Source organism: Strix uralensis, chromosome 2, assembly GCF_047716275.1.
Source record: "Strix uralensis isolate ZFMK-TIS-50842 chromosome 2, bStrUra1, whole genome shotgun sequence".
Lineage (NCBI taxonomy): Eukaryota > Metazoa > Chordata > Aves > Strigiformes > Strigidae > Strix > Strix uralensis.
Genome location: NC_133973.1, coordinates 92,266,157 through 92,285,890, shown reverse-complemented (window position 1 = coordinate 92,285,890; position 19,734 = coordinate 92,266,157). Strand labels below are relative to the sequence as shown.

Sequence of the window (19,734 nt, the reverse complement as noted above, 5' to 3'; positions counted from 1 at the left end):
TACCCCAGGCTCGTTAAACTGGGTGCAATAAGCTTGCCTCTAACCCCCTCAAACTTGTCCTCCTGCTTCACACTGCCTCCCTTCCTCTGGGACCGGGTGGCACTGAGGAGGACATCAGCTGACCTCGAAGGAGGAAAAGAGCCAAATTTGGGAGGAGAAGCATAACAATGGCTGGAAAAAAAGCCCTACAGAGGCAGACAAAATGCAGAGATTGGGTCTGGGGCTGTCTGAGAGAGGAAACTGATAGTTAAGTCCTGGCTGGGAAGGCTGGGATATCATCAGCAAAGAGACCAGGGCTCAAAGGGGTCACACAAGGTGAGTCTGTGAATTAAGAAAATCAGACATTTAAAATCCTAAGCAAGCCATTAGGTCACCTAATGTCACCTCAGATGCAACTGGGAGGATTATAAGATTAAGATGAGGGTGAGAAGGAAATGGTGCCCATCTCCCTGGGTGGTGGGGTGGGCTGGGAAGGCTGCAGGGCTTGGCTGGATATGAGGAAGAGCATCCCAGCCTGAAGGAGAGGAGACAGGTCAAGCTTGGGGCAACCAGACAAAAGGGTTTGTGCCAAGTAAAGCAAAATGCCCTGCCAGTGCCTGGCATGGGACCTGAAGCCGCTGAGGTTCACCACTCCTCTGCTGTCAGCAGATATTCCTGAAACCCGCTGGCAAAACATCCCGTCCCTCCACAACACCCCTCCACAAAAAATGAAGACGAGAAGTGCGTATTGCAGTAACTGCCTGCTACAGGGTCTGATCAAAGTTAGCAGACAGTCCTCCTCCTTACACTGCCCAAAGGCAGATTGCTTCATCGTTCTGGCTTACTAATGTTCTTTTAACACAGCTTTTGGGAAGGGAGAATTGGGATGGCTTTCTTCCCTCCAAACTGAATGTGCTCTTATATAAACTATGAATATGTATATTTGGAAAATTAGTTTTTAATGCCTCTGGAATGGATTTTGATTCAACTCACTGCCCTGGTTTGTCACAGTACTTACTGTTACAGAAGAAAAAACCAAGAATAAAAACCTAACTCTCTCTGTGAACCTTCTCTGAGTCTTTATATAATAAAAATTACAGTTAAAGGCTAAATAAAATAGGATATGGATTATGAGATGGACAACCTATTGTCACATGGACCAACAGACATTCAGGTACTGACCAATTAATGCAATACTCTCGAGCTGACTGTGAAGACTTCCTTGTTTCAGTTACTATCCTATGGCAATAATAGCCACTTACTGATTATTGCAAACTGATTAGTCTTCGGAAATCTCCTTTAGATGGGGACAATACAGACTACTTCCACTTTACAGAAGGAAAAATGTAGAGGGAGAATCTCAAAAGTTTTTCCAGTACTACAATATCAAAGTTTAGAGTTACAACATTAGAGCTAAAACAATATAACATTCAATAAAAAATTAAATGCATTCTAACCATGAAGTCCTATTTGTGTTATTTTATTCTTTCTGATTTTTAAAGGTACTTAACATAAATAGCATAGAACAAAATCTATCATTATTCACAATAATTTTCCTGCTCTAAAGTAGAGCCTGCAGAGTGTAACAACTTTCATAATTTGAAACTATCACATCTGAAATCTCAGACAACTGTACACACTCATATTCTTATTTCTTTATACCTTTAATCTTAAAATCAATATGTATCCCAGCAACTGAACTAAGATGAACTCAAACTGATTATTTTTTTAATAGCTAACAGTATCACAGTGATTTTTATTATACAGCAGAAGAAACTGGGTATTTACTTGTTTTTCTCAGAACAAAGCAATACAAGACTAATATGATCACTGTGTTATTAGTTATGGATGACATCACTCTAAGTTTGTTCCAGAGGACTAATTGTTTTTAAACAGAAGAAACACCAATTTTCAAAGAAGGTGTTCGTAACAGCAGTTTAGTAAGTTTACACTTCCTAAACTTGTATCAACTTCAGAATATATGACAGTCCCTAAAATTAAATTCTGTTATGAGTCAAAATTGTTGTTTTTTGACAAGTAATACATACAAAATACCAGATTAGACACCTGAAGCTAAACTGTAGGTAAAACAATTCTCTTGAATCCCCTTAAGACATACATACTTTAATTTAATGGAAACTTCTTATATGCTCCCCCTGGTGACAGGGGCAACAAGGCACAAACTCTTTCTCCCACTTGTCGAGAGAAAAAGTGGAAGAAATGGAAAAGGAGAAAAGAACCCTTTTATTTTGGTCCACCAATTATTTTTCAACAGAATGAAAAGCTTTATTTTATCTTCAAACTCTTTATAAGTTTCTATTTTTTAAAAAAAAGGGGGGTGGGAGCAATTGTTAAAATGAACCATCATTAGTGATGCACACTGACCCATTTATAATATTTAGGCAGTCAAAGAACACACATCAGTTATTTTCTGATCTTTTTGTTATTTCTTTACTTATTATAACAAGTCAGTGAAATTGAAATCAGTTCCCAAAAGTTTTGGTTGACCTAAATCCCCTTTCCCTGCCTCCTCCCCACCCCTTTCCTTTGTTAACAAAACAACATTTTGTACAAAGTTTACCCTCGGCTCTTTCTCTAAGACAAATGATTTGGGCTCAATTCGGATGCCCAGGCATAGGCACATGGTGCCATCTGAGACCTCCCGGAGTACGGAAGATGGCACAGAGCTGGGGGGACGGGCTCTGGCACCCTCACAGGGAGGTACTGGCAGCAGCTGGTGTATGCCAGCACACCTCTGAGGGCACAAGATGACGACGCCGGCAGCCGTGACTGATGCAAACCCCAGCAAAAGACGCACACAAGCACCTCTTGCAAGCACAGAGGAGCCTGAAGAAAAAACTTCATATTTTGTACTGGTAAAAAGGTTCTGTAATGCTTTATTTCATTTTCATCCAGAAATAAACAGACTGCCTGCTGCATGATGTTGTGTAACATCACAACAGTGATGTTAGGGTAAGTGCTGTCACACATACCCATGTTAGATGCAACAGGACATAACACCTGGTACTGGTTATGGAGCTGATGCTTTGCCACATCACTGAAATCACTCCCCATATTTGAGTCAAAATTATTGTTTACAGTCAAAGAAATAAAGTCCTTAACTGTGTGCCCATTGACTGAGAATTTATTGTTGCATTTTTAGATGCATACAGAGACACATGGATTCGCCCTACTCAACAGTCAAAGCTTATGTGAAGGATCCAAAGCTCCTGAGCATTTCCAAATACTTACTGCTACTTCCTTACTCCTACTTCAAGGAGCACCGCGGTTTAGGGCCAAGTCGATCCCTACATGTGTGCTGCTCTGCTGCTCTGACTCAGAAGGAAGCCTCAAGTTAGATGTAAAACCAATGTGTTGATTTAATTCAGGAGGGGTGCCTGAGGTAACTTTAAAAGGAGTATAAATTGAATGGTTCTATTTTTCCACTAACCATTGTTAACCATGCACAACCAAATGAAGATAAGCACATCAGATACATCCCTGAGTAGACATACTCAAGTTTCTGCTTCTCCTAAGATACAGACACCATTTGTTGACACGTGGGTCTTATGTTTAAGATATTTTACAGCACTAATTAGTACTGACAACTCTTACTATATTACAAATTAAACAGGAGAATTCACACTTAGGTATAGGGGGTTTTTTTCCCCTGAATTAAGAAGAGTATCTCTAGCTTTAATATATACATAATTGCATGTTACAGCCATGAAAATCTAACGTGAGAAAACTAAAAGCTGTAAAGTGCAGCTGCTTCATAAATGGCTTGGTGTCTCACAAGTTTGCTTCAGTAATTCAAGGCTTCTACATTCAAGCAATACAGAAGACAGCTTCTGACACAGAGCAACACCTGAGCAGATAGGGCCACGGTTCCTCTGTGGCGTTACCTGGGGCAAAGCCACAGCGTAAGTGTGCTGATCAGCTCAGGTACCCCCTTTTGCTCCATTTAAAATCATAGAATGGTTTGGATTGAAGGGACCTTCAAAGATCATCTAGGCCACCCCCCTGCTGTGGGCAGGGACATCTTTCACTAGATCAGGTTGCTCAAAGGCCTGTCCAACCTGACCTTGAATGCCTGAAATGATGGGGCATCCACAGGTTCTCTGGACAACCTGTTCCAGAGTCTCACCATACTCATCCTAAAACATTTCTTATGTCCACTCTAAATCTATGCTCTTTTGGTTTAAAACCATTGCCCCTTGTGCTGCCACTACAGGCCTTGGTAAAAAGTGTTTCTCCATCCTTCTTATAAGCCCTGTTTAAGTACTGAAAGGCTGCTGTAAGGTCTCCCTGGATCCTTCTCTTCTCCAGGCTGAGTAACTCTAACCCTCTTAGTCTTTCTTCATAGGAGAGGTGTTCCAGCCCTCTGATCATTTTTGCGGCCCTCCTCTGGACCAGCTCTAAATGTTCACCCTATGGTATCCTCATGTCACAACAGAAATTACCCTTCTTGGTTGGTACAGAGCCAACCACTCCCTCACCTGCCAAAAAATATTCTAGAGGCATAATGATAGTATAAATAAAAATCATGCTCGGATAGCCTATATAACACCCTTTTGCAGTACTCCCCTTGCTGCTTCAACAGCTTGTTTAGTCCATGATTTGCAACCCATTACACATGGGCAAGTTTGCCAGATATTTCTCATCTTTACAGATACATTGGTCATGTCAAGGAGCTCATCTTGTGTGTATTTTGCAAGCAATAAATGTCACAGTAACTGCCACACCAGCAAAGAACAATGGGTCTACCACTTGCACCTCCAACTGTGAACAGGCCAGTCTTCCAAAGAAAGGTTGAAGCAGCTACAAAAATGAGCAGGTATGGAAAATTCTGACAAGGAAGGTTTTCTTATGCCCTCATTAATTATAGACTATAGAGAGTTAAGCATTTAACTCTGTACAAAAAAAAAAATGTCCCCAACAAATAAAACCCATCACACTGAATAGAAGCCCACCTAACTTAGCAAGTAAGTGGTCTCTCAGAGCAGCAGAACATCCCACTGCCTGTCCTGATGGTGCCTGCCACCAGACTCCAGCACTGGGGTCCTCTTCTACAGCCCTGAAGTCCCTTCTGAAAACAAGGAAGGTGCAGTTGGGAGACCTGAGTCTCACACAAACCTTTGCTTCACATCTTATAGGAAAATAATGACTATTCCTCAATGAGTAGACATTGAGGAGGGACACTTGAGATCTGGTCTCATGTTATTTTTAGATAATCACTGGATGAAATCAATGAAGGGTATTTTGTAAACAACATGTGAGATGGTGCGAGCCTGCCTTCCTCTAGCACAGCTGTCAGCAACCTCTGGCCTGTGTGCCAGATGTAGCATGTGGGTAGACTGCAAATAGCGCACAGCAGGAATTAGATGCTAAAATCATCTGTCTCTCACAGAATCAAGATGTCATGAACTACCTGTCTGGTAATACATGTCCAGTTAAGAGAAAAATCCTGTTGAGAACACCACTCTTGAAAATTTGCCTAGCAAGTAAACTATGACAAAAATATTCTCTCTCTCTCTTCCTGTGCTGTAAATCTTAAAACTTGTAAAGCAGACCAGTTTGAAAAGGATGCATCAGAAGGATCTCATCTCAGAACAGCTTCATAACTGTACCTCATAAACCATAAAAAGCCTCATAAATAGAGCTCTCCTCGCAAGTGCGGGAGACAGATTTTAATCTCTTCAGGCACTGGTGCAAACTGAACCCAGGTCTTTCACATCATTAGTGGTTAAGTGATCCATGCTTCTAGGTAAAAAAGAGGGCAGGAACATTACCTGCTATTTCTCTATTTTAAAATAAAAGGTTTCAGGGCATCTAAAGCAGAGTCTGAGTCTGAGCAGTAAAAGTTTTGACATCTCAACTGCCAGGGTCAGCTACCCTCAACAGGAGATATATAGATCACCTCTCTTCCTAATCCTGATTAGATGCACACATCACCGAGCTGCTCTACCTTTTAAAAGGACCACATACACATAAACAAGATTTTAGGCCCTAAGAAATGTAATGTATTATTAAAAAAAAATAAATTACATTCCTCCGAATTTTTGTGGTCAAACAGAAGATTTAAGGATGTCAGTTCTGAATTCTGGCACCAAAATCCCTACTGATGTTCCACTTCATGAACAGATCAGGCTAAATGCCCATTTATTTTGCTGTGTAGAGAATTAGGAGAAAAAGAAATTCAGATTCACACTTGCGTATGGACTAGGTGTCCAAGCCACTAGCTGACATGGACATCATTTAACAAGACAACAGTGCTGTGAAAAGACTGTTTATAATCCCATTACAAGATTTTAATAGAATGACTCACAGTTAATAGAAACCCAGGTGGTCTTCAGAGACAGATGAGGTACTTCATCATATTACATGGTAACAAGAACTTTGATATACAAGGGCCTATTCCTCAAGTGCACTAAGCATTTCTGAGGACTCTGTTTAACATCAAACCCAGTGACTCTACAGCTTAGACAGCAATTTAGATTCAACTACTAACTAATCTAGTGCCCGCATAGGATACAATTGAGAGCTTTATTGCATTATTATCCTGGAATGTAATGACAATCTTTATCACCATTTTCTTCCCTTCCCTCCCTTTCAAAAAGCAAGTTGTTCTTATACGGAAGGAAAATAACAGTTATATTTTACTGTCACAGATACTGCAATTTTACTAAGTTTAAAGTAAGTTAACAATCATACTGAAAGGTCATCACTTGGACTTTACAAAGCCAGCTGTATTAGCCCAAAGACTAACTACAGTGGCTGTGCTACATGGAGGAATACAACAAAGCTGATACACTCATAGATTAAAGGAAGCAGATTTTGCTTGCCAAATTCTAATTTTGTTTTGTATGTGAACATGTCATCCTCTACAATTTGCTTATTTCAATTTATGTTGTATTATGTGTTCAGCATAACATTAGAGAGTGGATCAGCCCAGACACCAGTCCCATGGGATGCAGGCATTAGAGTGACCAGGGCTGTTGCTAATGACTCCTATTCTGAGAGAACAGTCTTCCCAACAGCCACAAAAAACACCTTATCAATTGATCCACTCTGACTATGAAAAATATGTCCCAACAGGGCTGGTAGTTAAAAGAGTAGGGCCGGCTGGCTGCCAGTAAAATGACTGAATGAGAGGATCTATTGAGGGAAATCTCAGGTTACTTATTCATAGCATCTCAAAAGAGAAAGAACATTTGTTTAGACCAGAATTTGCAGACTGTGCCCTGCTTCAGGCATCAGTCCTGTTTCAAAATGCTGGCCTTGATGTACTATAGACGTGAAAGACTAAGGAACCTTAATAAGACAAAACAATCAAACTTTTTATACTATTACATAAGTTATAAATCTAGGAAAAAGGACCAGTTTGGCAAGTAAAACCTAATTCATGATTTGCCTTCATCCTACCTGTGTCCAAAGATAGACAGAACAGTATTAATGCATATGATACATTTGATCTTAGAAATATTGATTACACACCAAGATCATGGCATTACAAATCACATCTTCCTTATATCCTGAAGTAACAGGATATCATAGAACATAACAGGATACCACAGAGGGATATGTTTATCATTGTGAGGCTAAGCCAGTTATTGCTGGAAAATTAGTTTACTCTGTAACTCTTTCAGATACAGAAATATATCTTACAACAATAATGCAGCACTTCCAATAGCAATTGTGTACAACAAAGACGACAAATACGGTAACTGGTGGTTCTTGGAAAGATATTGTTAAGTTCACGTGGAGTTCAATAAGCCTCTCCTGCTTGAAAGGTTGTGAATAACGTGAGATGTTTTTTCCAGTATTCCCCTTACAGATTAGCTTCATCCAGTAAAAGAACTAGTCCAGCTATTCTCAAACAAGCAGTCAAATCCTCCTAGGGAACAGACATCATTGGGTCTTGTCTTCAATCTTTCAAATCTGTCAGAAAGGCCAAAACCTTAGTATATAAATAGTAAGAAGTATGCCATTCATTTTACCTCCACATGCATTTTTGGTAATGACACAGAACGCTGCAAAAATTAAGGAAGAAAAAAAAAAGTCCAAACAATGACATGAAAGAGAAATTTTAATAGATTAACCCGTTTAGTTTATCTAAGTTATAACTAAAGGATCTAAGAAAGAAAATTAGGAAAAGCAAGCCCTCTGCTTTAAATTCCTAGAGTCTCGCATTTCCTTTGTACAGGTGTGTATGAACAGGGGGAAGAGAACATTGCTGGGCGAGATGATCTCGAAACCACAACTAGCACTGAACCTTCTCTCCTCAAACAAGTTCTCCCAAACTAGAATACAGTGGCTTAAAACCCAGAATTTATCATCTGTTTAAAATATCATAACATGGTATTTCTGGTATGTTACTGCTATTGATGAATTTATCTAGACAAAACCCCTTAACAGATAAGTAGCTTATGAAATTTGAGAGCCACTTAGTTATCAAATATTATTCTGCTTATGGTACTTATGGGTCAGCATGCCCTTTGAAATCTTGCTGTGAGTTTTGAGAGCTGGTTTTTAGTTCACTTTAAGTTAACCACCAAATAAACGTGGTAAAACACTACAGCTGAAGCCAATGAACCAACATACACAGAATAAAATCCAGAAAATTTACTGATGGTGAAAAGAGCATGTCAAACTGCTTTTATTATAACAATAAAACAACAAAGTGTGCATTAGACTTAAGTAGCCTTTATGAATATTTGAAGAGAGTGTACTTTGAATATTGCAAAAAATGCACTGACACCTGCCATCATAATGGTGTACCACAAACAGGTTTCAGGTAGGGATAATATTCCCTGCTCCTGTAGTTGGATGTCTACAATGTAAATGTTTGCACGTGAGCTATAGGAATTTAATCTTTCCCTATAGTCAGTAGAGCCAAGAGAGGCCAGAGAACTCCTGGGATGAGTGGAACTGCTGTATCCCTGAGGACTAGATCAGCCCTCTGGGCTTCCAGCAAAAAAACTTACCCTTATTAAACAGGTCCAAGTACCAGCCTATGTACAAGTACTGAAATGGGCTAAAGCTATGGTAAGAAAACACATCACTCGGTAATTTTTCCAATATTCCACTTGTATAATGAAGGAGGCAACTCTTGCCCTAATTACAACATACAAAAGGATAAGTAAGATTTCAGGTTGGGAGCTGTTTACTCAGCCCTTTCTAATTCCTAACTGTAGACGCCAAGTTGAAAACACGTAAGTAACAAAAAGGAATAAAAGGGATAGTCTCATTAAGAAATTCTGATTTCCTCGATCTGCCAATATCCCCTTTGTTTTGTCCAGATTAACCTTCGGCCAAAGGTATGCATGGCCGGAATGAAGCTGAAGTAAAAATATAAAGAGCACAGGAGGAAGCAGAAATAGCACGATTTTACTCATCCAAACAGAGCTGGCTATAGGATGGTCCAGAAAGACACTTTTTCTTCTTCTTTAAATGAGGCACCATTTATATGCTTTTAGAGGCACTAGACTTAAAAGATGTCCAGAATACTGAATTTTAACTTCAACCTGGTTTTCCCTGAAAGGATATTAATACTTTTAGGGCAACCAAGAGAATCACGGGTATTAAGAATATTTATTACCAGAAACCAGTGAAGTGGTTAAACTTATTCTCAACAGGAAATTCTGGAGTGACCAACACAATTACAATATCTATATGGTAATTAATTACTTCGATAAAATGGAGTAAGATTCATTTTTTTCATTCATGACAGAGACATTTTTGAACAGGAAAATTAACAATACATAGGAGATTAGAAAGAACGAGTAGGGGACGTGAATTGCTGTCTTTTCTGTTTTACAGTGCATCATAACACTATTGAAAATTAAGATATTTAATGATCTTGTATTACAGAAGTCACAACGTAATCTGATACACTTTGTAATTTACATATTCTTACTATCATATAAAACAAATGGAAAGTTAATAAACAACACTTGTTTTAATAAACAACAGTTGTGTGGTTACTAAATGGCACCAGTGCCTGTGAACAAGTTCAGTTTGCAGCTGAGTTTGATGTACTGAATGGGCTCCCCTTACAGAATAACAATTTCTCACGAAGTAGACTGTAAACGTGAAAACCAAATTTTATTTTCCATTAATAGCAACTAAATTCAACTGCTCTCCAAGAACTATGAGCTATAAGCTTTTTGCATGCTTAAACTACCAAGATTACTACCAATAGAAGACCAGGCATTAATGCAAGGACTGCAGACCTGACCTCATGTGTCTCTAAAAGTCCCGGGCAGTTACAAGACCACCACTGTGCTCCAGCAATGATTAACTTCATCAATGGTTAACTGCCTCCACCAGCCATCTGCTTACACCACAGTCAGAGAGGTGGTAAATCCTTAACAGGGAGAAACTGATGACTGAGTATTTGGCAGCTACAATCAGCACAGCACTTATTTTGGGGTGATGAATCACCACTTTTATCCCAGCCACACGGTGCTGCTACATTCACGGCATAGAAAATCTCTTTTATGGATGGGGCTGGTGGCAGGGCAATGAACGCTACTCTTGGTAGAGCCGTGTCAAGAGACTGCTTTGGACAAACCAGAAGATCTTATGGTCAAAGGCAGCTGTGTGCAATACTGCTCACTGTCATTTGCCAGCCACACACTAAGCTCTGGAAATATGAGACTACTTGTCTTGAGACCTCCAGAAGTTTGTTTATAATCAATAAGGATTGCCTTTCCTTTCACTGACAGTGAAAATAAGATTGAGCATGCAAGGAAGTCATGGCAAGGTGTCAATGACAGTGCCCAGGGCAAAAGTTGGATCCACCCCCTTGTAGCCCACTTGCATTGAAGTGATGTCACAACACAACAATAACACTTCAAGCTCTGTCAAAATTGTGAATGAATTCACAAAAATTGGAAAATGGGAAAACACCTGACTAAACAACGTTCTAATACTCTCAAGCATATCTCCAAAATCCCACTCCTTCACAAAGACCTTGGCAGGCTCACCAGCAGCTGCCTGGGACCAGGGCCACAGGAGCTACCCAATGTCGTCATCGGCTAGAAATTTCACTCCAGCCACCTTCAAAGTCCGCCAAGATGACAGCGAGGTGAAGCAGCTTTATTTGGCACTAGAGTGCATGTGCTCTTTATCGGTGCTACAGGTTGTCAAGATTTATTTGCCCTCCTCCCCTTGCCTCTCATTCAGAATTTGGGACTAGTTCAAGGTCTGACCCAGCCTTTGGTGGTACTTCCATAGTTTCTTGAACACAGATTTCCACCACAGCAGCACTCATGCTCACAGCATAATTACATATAGGTCAGCAACTACTTTTTATGGCGTATCAGCTCTATCGCAAATGACATCCCAATAAAATGGTAACAGATTCATTGTCATCTTGTCTTAACATTAAGAGATGTGACAAAGTCAACAACTGCATCACACACGTTTCAGAGTAGTGAATGGGTCAGACCAGTGCTTTTGCTTTAGCATTAACACTTTGGTGGAATCCAGAATCTCCAACTAACTTGGCAGAAGATTTCCTTTTGCCACCTCAAAAGGGGCATCTCACAATTCAAACACCTGCCTTATCATTGCCTACAGTACCAAGTTATTCCATCCTTTTCATTCTGCCTTTAAATTGACACCAACAAGTGCCAAGGCTTTTATATAAGCTCAAGCCTGAGAATGCATCTGTCTATTAATATGCACCCCAAATCCACTCATTTTGGGATCCATCAAGAACAGTGAAATAATAACTATTATTTATATATAGACAAACACACAAAGTATAAAACATAAATAAAAATATATAATTCTATATATATAGTATATGTTTGTGTATATATCCATATTATAATTTATCCAAAAATATATAGACTTAACTGTAAAGACAGAAAGACATACGTTTTTTTGAGACCAGGGTTATTCTTTGCACCACTGAGCTTCTACTCACTTTTTCAGCTTCCACATCTGAAAAATCAGCATAGAACATTGACTTCACTTGAGTATCTCTTTTTCCCCCTTTGAAAAATCTTTAGGAAAAAAAACCCAATGGACACCAGTTCTTCCTCTTCAGCCAGTTAGTTTTTTACTGCAATTGCCCTCAACATCCTAATGAACATTTTAGTTTGAGAATTTCCAACTCATTTCTGCTTATGACAGTTAGTGTTAGACCAGCAAAACCCACTGTCCCATCAAAGATCAAAGCAGTAGAGATTGAATTCTAGTAAATTCAGCTCTAGGTCCATTAGATGTCAAGTTGTGGTTATGAATCTGCTCCTTGGGGGTCAATCACTAAAATGCCTCTCTCAGCTCTGGCTTCTTATCTTCTTCAGAAATTCAGTAGCCACTTGTGACATTCGTCAATGAATATTTTTGTACTGTATATATAATACATTGCAGTGACTACTGCCCAGAAACAGATCCCTAATATACAGTGCACACACACTTGTTGCTTCCAACTTGCAGTCCTTCAGTGTGTAAATCAGACGTAAAGCCATAAGGCTATTTCAACTCCTCATTTCCACTGTCACCTCTGGAACACAACTGCAATCGACCATTTGCAGTTCACATATAACTCAAAGGGTATACAGCAATGTGCCATACATCACTCTGTAAAGCAACGTCTATGTAAAAACCTGTTTGTCAACTCTAATGAATCTGCATTTAAGCTCTATTCCTGTTTTTCAATTATCATACACAACAGTATTAAATTTTTCAAAAAACAAAGTTCCGCATGATGCTATGGGATACATCAATGTTTTTAGAGTGACTAATACAAAATCTTTACTTTGAAGCCACAATACAAATACAGTCAGGTGTTTCGCACTGCATACTATTCTTTCAGTAACATAATATCACTTTCCAAAATAAGAACTTAAACATACAATATTTTCTTAGTTAATTTTTCATTCAAGACAGTTACAATTAAAGTTTCAGTACAGTGATCTATTAAGAGCCCCTAAGAAGGCTCGGCAGTGCTGTATATAAATTTAACTATACAGGAGATTTCAGTAGCATACATAAAGAACCAAAATTTGCAGAAATTGTTTTCTAAGTTTACACATTACGATAATCTTTTTAATAGGACACGTAGACCAAGATGAGGGATTTCAGAAAGTATTATCCCTCTGCTATAGAATATTATATTTCAAAATTTCCACAGAAACATTAATACCCTTTTGAAGTGCTATCAGGCTGCCATCACTAGTATTATTTGAAACACCTGAGCCCACAACTATGAAACTCCTTCAATTCCTTTGGCACCATTACAGAGCAAGGGTGCCTGACACCTTGCATCCTGAGCTATAAAGCCACTGAAAAAAGAGCAGGGCCAACACTACAGCTGGAAAAATACCTTTTTTTTTTTTAAAATGAATTAGCTGCATCTGTGACTACATACACATCACTAAGAGATTAACAGAATTAAAGACCTGATTTACATATCTAGTAGGTACCTAAATCCCCTTTGTTTAATTGGAAATTGGGAACATAAGTGCTGTGGTGGGTCTGGAGCACAGTCTGCTTGCTACAAAGCTGAGATTTACCGTCAAGCTCTGTCCATCTGTCCTTCTGCTACTTTCTTCTCCTCCTCTACCATGTACATTGCTGCCACCAGTGTAAAACCAAAGGTGATCATTTCTCAACCAACCTGTCAAACAACCACGGCTGCGCTATAGTTGGTTAATCAAACGCGTTCCTTTTGAAATGTACATGCTGGTACTTTATCTGCCATTTCAAATTAGTGGCTCTGAAAATTCAGGTCCATTTGCAAACCACAGTCTGTCCCAATCTATTATCACATGACACTTGGTCAGCAAGCAGATTGTAAATTAACATTTCCATCTTCTGCTGTAGCCTTTTAGTCATAGTAATTACAATAAAATCTCTTTAATCAGCAGACTCATAAAATAACCAAGACGGATGTCTTTTATTTGAGGAAGACCTTGTGATACACATTATGTCAACCAGCTGCATGGGGAGAGTATCAGGCTTTGCTAAGGTACCAAAGCAGGAGGCTTTCTCACACTCAAGCCAGGACCAGTTATTTGAGTTCCTTGCTGATGCAATGCCTTCTGCTGCGATGAAACTGAAACAAATAACAGACATTTCCAGTTTTCTCTTGTATTCTCAGTGTATTTACGATGATTTTAATAAAACAGTCCCAGAAAATGCTTGCAGATCACCTAAGCAAAGTCAGACATGCTCCTGTAGTATCATTTCTACAGCGTTCAGTGCAGCCTTTTCAATGGGGCTTATAATTAAGAACGCTTTTGATGGCAAAATTGGGCCTCCGCTGTTAATCAAAGGACCAAAGACACCCCTCAGCATGCATAATTCTGCACCTCTTTGTTTCAGGGAAATCTTGACAGGAAAATAATGGTTCCTTCCATTTCTTTCTTCTCCGTCAGTTAACCAGGAAAGGTTATTCTGCTCCAGTCTCCCAACTGCTGCAGCATAAATTACCGGAGGGGTAAAGAGTCGGAGGCACATACTCCCCAGGAAACCTTTTGCATGTGTTTTGCACTGGGGGTGAATGAACTGACTTGGGCAAAACAGTCTTTGCCAGAACTTATGGGTACAACCCAGAGCAAATTCAGTGCTTGTTTGAAATTCAGGAAAATTGTAGCCAGCTGAAACATTCTGTCCCCCAAACCAAACCCATTTCTCATTCTTCAGATTACCCCAAATATGATCTCATCTCAGACCCAGCTAACCTCAGAGGCACAGCACTGCCAAGACTCTTCAAAGGCTTGAAAGACCTGAAAACAAAACACAACGTATTTTTGCAAAGCTTCTGTGTTGAAATCAGGTCCACCTTAGAAAAATCTTCCAAGGTTACCCACTGCTTGAATTTCCAGGGAAAATTCTTAGGTTTATAGGACACATCTGAGTTCCCAACTTGTACAGCTAGTTGGTACTCAAGACGAAAGAATTTCTGGTAACAGGAAAATAAATCAGAATTAAAAGGTACACAAAAAATAATGGGGAAAAAGTATGCAAACAGAAGAAATCTAAGAAGCTTTGTTCAGTCTCACTCTTCAAGACAGGTCAAACAGTTCCTGATCCTGCTTTTCACTGTTTTGATGCTGTCATTGATTTATCCCCCAGAGAAAGCAAAGAAATTTAATCTTCAGACAGGTATTGAAATCACTGCAGCTAAAGAGGTAAAGAGCTCTCAGAAATAAACCATTTTGGTTTGCAAAAGCTTTTTATACTTGCAAATTTCATTAATCATTCTTTTCACAATGTCCAAGTTCAAGACAATAAATTTAAACCACTCCTAAAAATTATCAAACTAACAAAGATAGAGGTCCTAGGTCAATCTCGACCATGAGTTACTATTCCTGTGCTGCTTCCTTCATGTTACTGGCCAAAAAGGCTTGTAAGAGATATGGATATCCCCTCACCTTGGCTGTATCCCCTCCTGTGCCACATCCACATGCCTCCCCCATGCAAGACATTCATAATTCACTGAATTTACAGTCTTATTAGGAAAGGATCCATTTAAAGAAACTCCAGCATGAATTTTACATCAGTTTACTCCTTTGGGTATTCCAGTATTCTTCAAAGAGAATGTGTCAGTAATTAATGCAGGTTCATATGCTTCTTCCTAGGAGTCAGCCCACGTACGTATTTTTGTCCAACAGGATACATCCCTCAGCAAAGGCCTGAGGCGCACTGGGACTACTGTTAGTTCTCTAGTGAACCATCAGTCACTTCAATGTAATCATCTTGGAGGTCCTTCTGAAAGAAACATGGTCTTTATTTTTAATTGTTCATACAGAATGACCTGACTTAAAGATCTCCTTTCCTGACATAAGCTACTTTTAATGGCTTTATATTTCTTCTATGCTACCCAACTTGGTATTAGAAGCCAAGTGAAAAAGTTTCAGAAGTAACAGAAGTATTTCATTTGTGTTGAGGAAACGTAACAAAGTTTCTGGAGGGAACATCATTGCTATCTTCCCACCAGAACCAGGTAGAAGTAGTGGGAATTACAGCCATCTCCTTGTGTTTGCGGTCACAGAAGGACAGGAGCTGCCACAGAAAGACATTTGGGGACACAAAGATCAAAGAAGAAAGAGAACCTAAGCAACAGATACAGCATTACCAGTTACAAGAGCAGCTAAATCCTATTCTATCGAACATCATCATGTGGCTCTTACAGTAGACTTGAGGGCACAGTATTACAAGATATTGTAAGAGAGCTGCATCTAGTCTTATTTTTAGTTTTAAATCAGATAGCATTATAAAGACAATGTCCCTAAAGGCCATTCCCACACACTAAACATTATCTCCTACCACCCACAGAGATCATGGGGCACAGCCTTTCCACGCTCTACTTTGCACTCCATACTTAAGCAAACCCTAATAAAAGCATCTTCTTCTAGGCAGCTCCCCACCCCCTGCCCCTGAAACTACCTTCTCTTCCAGAATTACTGATTTATGCTGTTATGCAATGTCTTCCAAAACTTACTTTGACTTTCTTCCCAGACATGCTAGTCCAACCACTGGAACAGCAGGAGGGAGGTTAAATTTGATACCAGAACGTCTCCACCAAGGAGAAGCCAATTTTTTACATTAGGAGCTGTTTTTAATCACTACCAACACTCTGCGGGTAACAGGGTTTCATTCTGATCTCAGCTACAGTCACAGCTAGGAAAAAGAGCTATTAGTCTGAAACTGGAAACTTTACAAAAATTGGAGGACATTCTTGATGGATCTTTTTCCATGAATAATCAAATGTTCTATCTGCAGTCACGGTCAGGGGACGAACATTATAAATTTCCATATTTAAGTCCGAAAGTATACAATGTAAACTGAAGATTCAACAGCAAATATCTTCAGATATGCTCTGAGTCCTGGTGAGTCTATGCAGTAAGAATCCAAAAGCTTGTCTGTAAAGGCAATCCAAACCCAAAAAACTTCCACAGACTATGTTTGCTGCTTGGTTTCTCACAGATTTTTTATGTCAAAGGTGCTGTATAGAAAAGGGGGAGAAAATGTTCCTGTAACAGTATGTACAAGAATGTGGAAGTTTGAAAAAATACAAGCAAGCAAACAAACAAAAAGACCCCAGACATTTTCTGTATACAGTAGCAAGCAGTTTCTTTCAAAAAGAAAGCTGTGTCATGACACATGCTTCTCAGATTCCTTCTTTCAGGGCTCCCCCCCTTTTTTTCATCCCTGCCATATCATAGCAAGCTTGTATGGGGTCTTTGTAAATGAAACGTACTGGTTCAGTATTTTTCTAATACCTTCCATCAGGCAATGTTTTGGTTTTTTTACTATTGTTAAACTATATTTTCCTCATAGTATAGCTACAATTCTACAAACAGATATATCTGAGTTTTGACACTTGGACCCCATTCTTTGTGAAGTTGGCATCCTTGCAAAAACTAGATTGTGAACTCAGACTCACATGGTACAGCAAAGCCAGCTGGTGTGCTATCTCCCTGTATCTCTTTAAAAATTGTGTATTTTCCCGAGCACCAGTCACTGTTCAGGCACTTTCAACTCCGATCCCTTGCAGACTAAGCCTGTATTTTCTTTTCAAAGTCCTTTTCACTACTACTTTCCAGCAATAATAAACACAATTCTTTCAGGTAACAGCTGTCTTGCAGCTTGATGCTCTGTTCAGAAGCCTATTACAATGACTGCTACAGAAAGGTATCTTAAAATCGGGCTAGTCTCCAACGGACTTTAAAACTATCTAAGCTTTTAAATGTGAGGGTATGAAGCTTATTTTCTTTGTAACACTTGAAGCCAAGCGGTTACCTTAACTGACCCAATGAAGAGGAAAATGTCAAGCAACATTTCTCTGAACTGGGCATGCACAGCCAGCTCAGAGAGTGCAAAACAGCAAGGGCAGGACACAGCACTTGAAAGGAAAACGTATTTTTTTTTGAGTTGCAAGCAGTGACCACATTGCTTTAAGCATCTAAAACACAATAGCAGATCAGAGTTTGGTGAAACAGGATGCCCGTCACTGCATTTTTGTTTTCAAAGACTATTTAAGAAAAGACTTAAGTGTCCACAGACACGTCCCCAGTTTACTCCAGCACTACTCCAACAGTAACACTGCTACGTGTTCATAACTCCTAGAGAGCTGAAAATGCAAACTCCATGTTGACACTAACAAGCACACCAAATATATCACTATCCCTTTTTTGATTATAACTATGGGTGGGACATATCAACTGGGCATGAAAAACAAGTGTATTTCTGTAACATCCATGAAGCACAAGCAAGAAAGCAATGCAACATGTAGCATTACGTTCAAATGCTTTGGTCATGCACAACTTCTAGACTTCGAAATCCTTCAGAAAAGCTCTTCTGCACCCATCTCCATCTGATGGTAGGGAGGTATGGAGAGTTAAAATAGATTCAGCCATTCTTCTGCTGAAGAACGCTTAGAAAATAAAAAAACCAAACATGTTCTCAAACACAAACATATTTTTGCATTGATTAGTCTACAGAAGAAATTACTTTTTTTCAGGGCGTAGGGTGGGTTGAAAACAGGACCAGCTCCTACAAGAAAGGGCTCCTATCCTGCAACAGAATTTTCTACATCCCAGTACAATACAAACCTAAACTTCCATCATGAACACAGCTAAGGGAGGAAGGACTGTATGGCTGCATGACGTTACTCACCTCACCTAGAGATGCCACAGATTATAGCAACATCAGTCATTTACTCTATGTGTGCATAAAGCACAGAGACTGAAGCAGGCACCTCCTTCCTTATCTATCTAGTTTATAAAGAAAAACTTTTAGGCTTTTTTTCTTTTCTATGGAAAACTAGCAGATGACTCAGTCCTTACAGCATTAAAAAAGTGTATTCAGCATGAGACACAGTTAAAAAGAAGTACCTCAGCTTATTATTCAACTTGGAGACTGACTAGCCTCAAACAAGTACCTCAGAATCTCTCTTTTCTCACTTCTAGAAGTGAGCAACCTTCACTATCTAATTCAAATAAAATAGACCCGCCCCCCAGGAATCTTCCTGTAGTTATAGCAAGCTGCAGGTAAGCACAAAATAGTTGTAAGGCTCTGACAAAGTAAGTGAAAGAAAATGTTCAGGTTCACAATGCTTGAGGAACAGCCTCAACTGTTTGCAAGGCCACTGCCTTTCTCTTCTCCCCACACACACCAACCCAGATATAATTAGGGGTTAACTTTATAAACAATAAAAAGGTTTCCAGGAGATGCGAAAATGATAACAAAGCTTCTGTCTTCTGTGTCTTGTTGATTTATATAAAATGCTGTAGAAGTAATCAACACGGCTTTTTAATTTTTGCCAAGTTTTAGACATTGATTAGGGATTGGCAAAGTTCTGTAGAGACAGGCTAGCAATAAATCAAAGGTTGATTTGCTCTTGTCTTGAGGTAGACAGAGATGTCCCTGTTTTTACCAGATTTGCTGTTATTGGGCTGGTGCATTCTTGTTCCCATCTCAGCTGAGATCATGTACCACAAAGTAATATGCAAAATGCCTCACTACCAATATCAACAGAAGAGCACTGTACCATATTATTCATGCAAGATATTATCAAAAAATTATTTCACAAATCTATTTGCTACATTTCTCCTCCCCTCTTACTCGCTGTTTACTTAGCTGCCGAAATCACTACATTTCAAATGCAGACGTGAACCTTACCATGAATATCAACTAACACCTTCTGACTGAGCTACAATTTAAAATGTCAGTTCCAGGAAAACAAGTGAGCAAAACTCACGAGGGCATAATTTATTAACACTGCAAAAT

General features: G+C 39.3%; 1 protein-coding gene across 8 annotated transcripts in view; it reads right to left on the bottom strand.

The window, feature by feature from the left end:
- Nucleotides 1-19,734, bottom strand: part of KLF12 (KLF transcription factor 12) — a 248,268-nt gene that overhangs the window by 105,998 nt on the left and 122,536 nt on the right. For 2 of the 8 annotated variants that reach the window (XM_074859513.1, XM_074859512.1), the window contains exon 3: nt 11,869-11,934. The exons of the other annotated variants lie outside the window; for them this stretch is intronic. The gene's annotated coding sequence lies outside the window, so the exon portion shown is untranslated. The remainder of the gene's footprint in view (nt 1-11,868; nt 11,935-19,734) is intronic. 8 annotated transcript variants of the gene reach the window in all.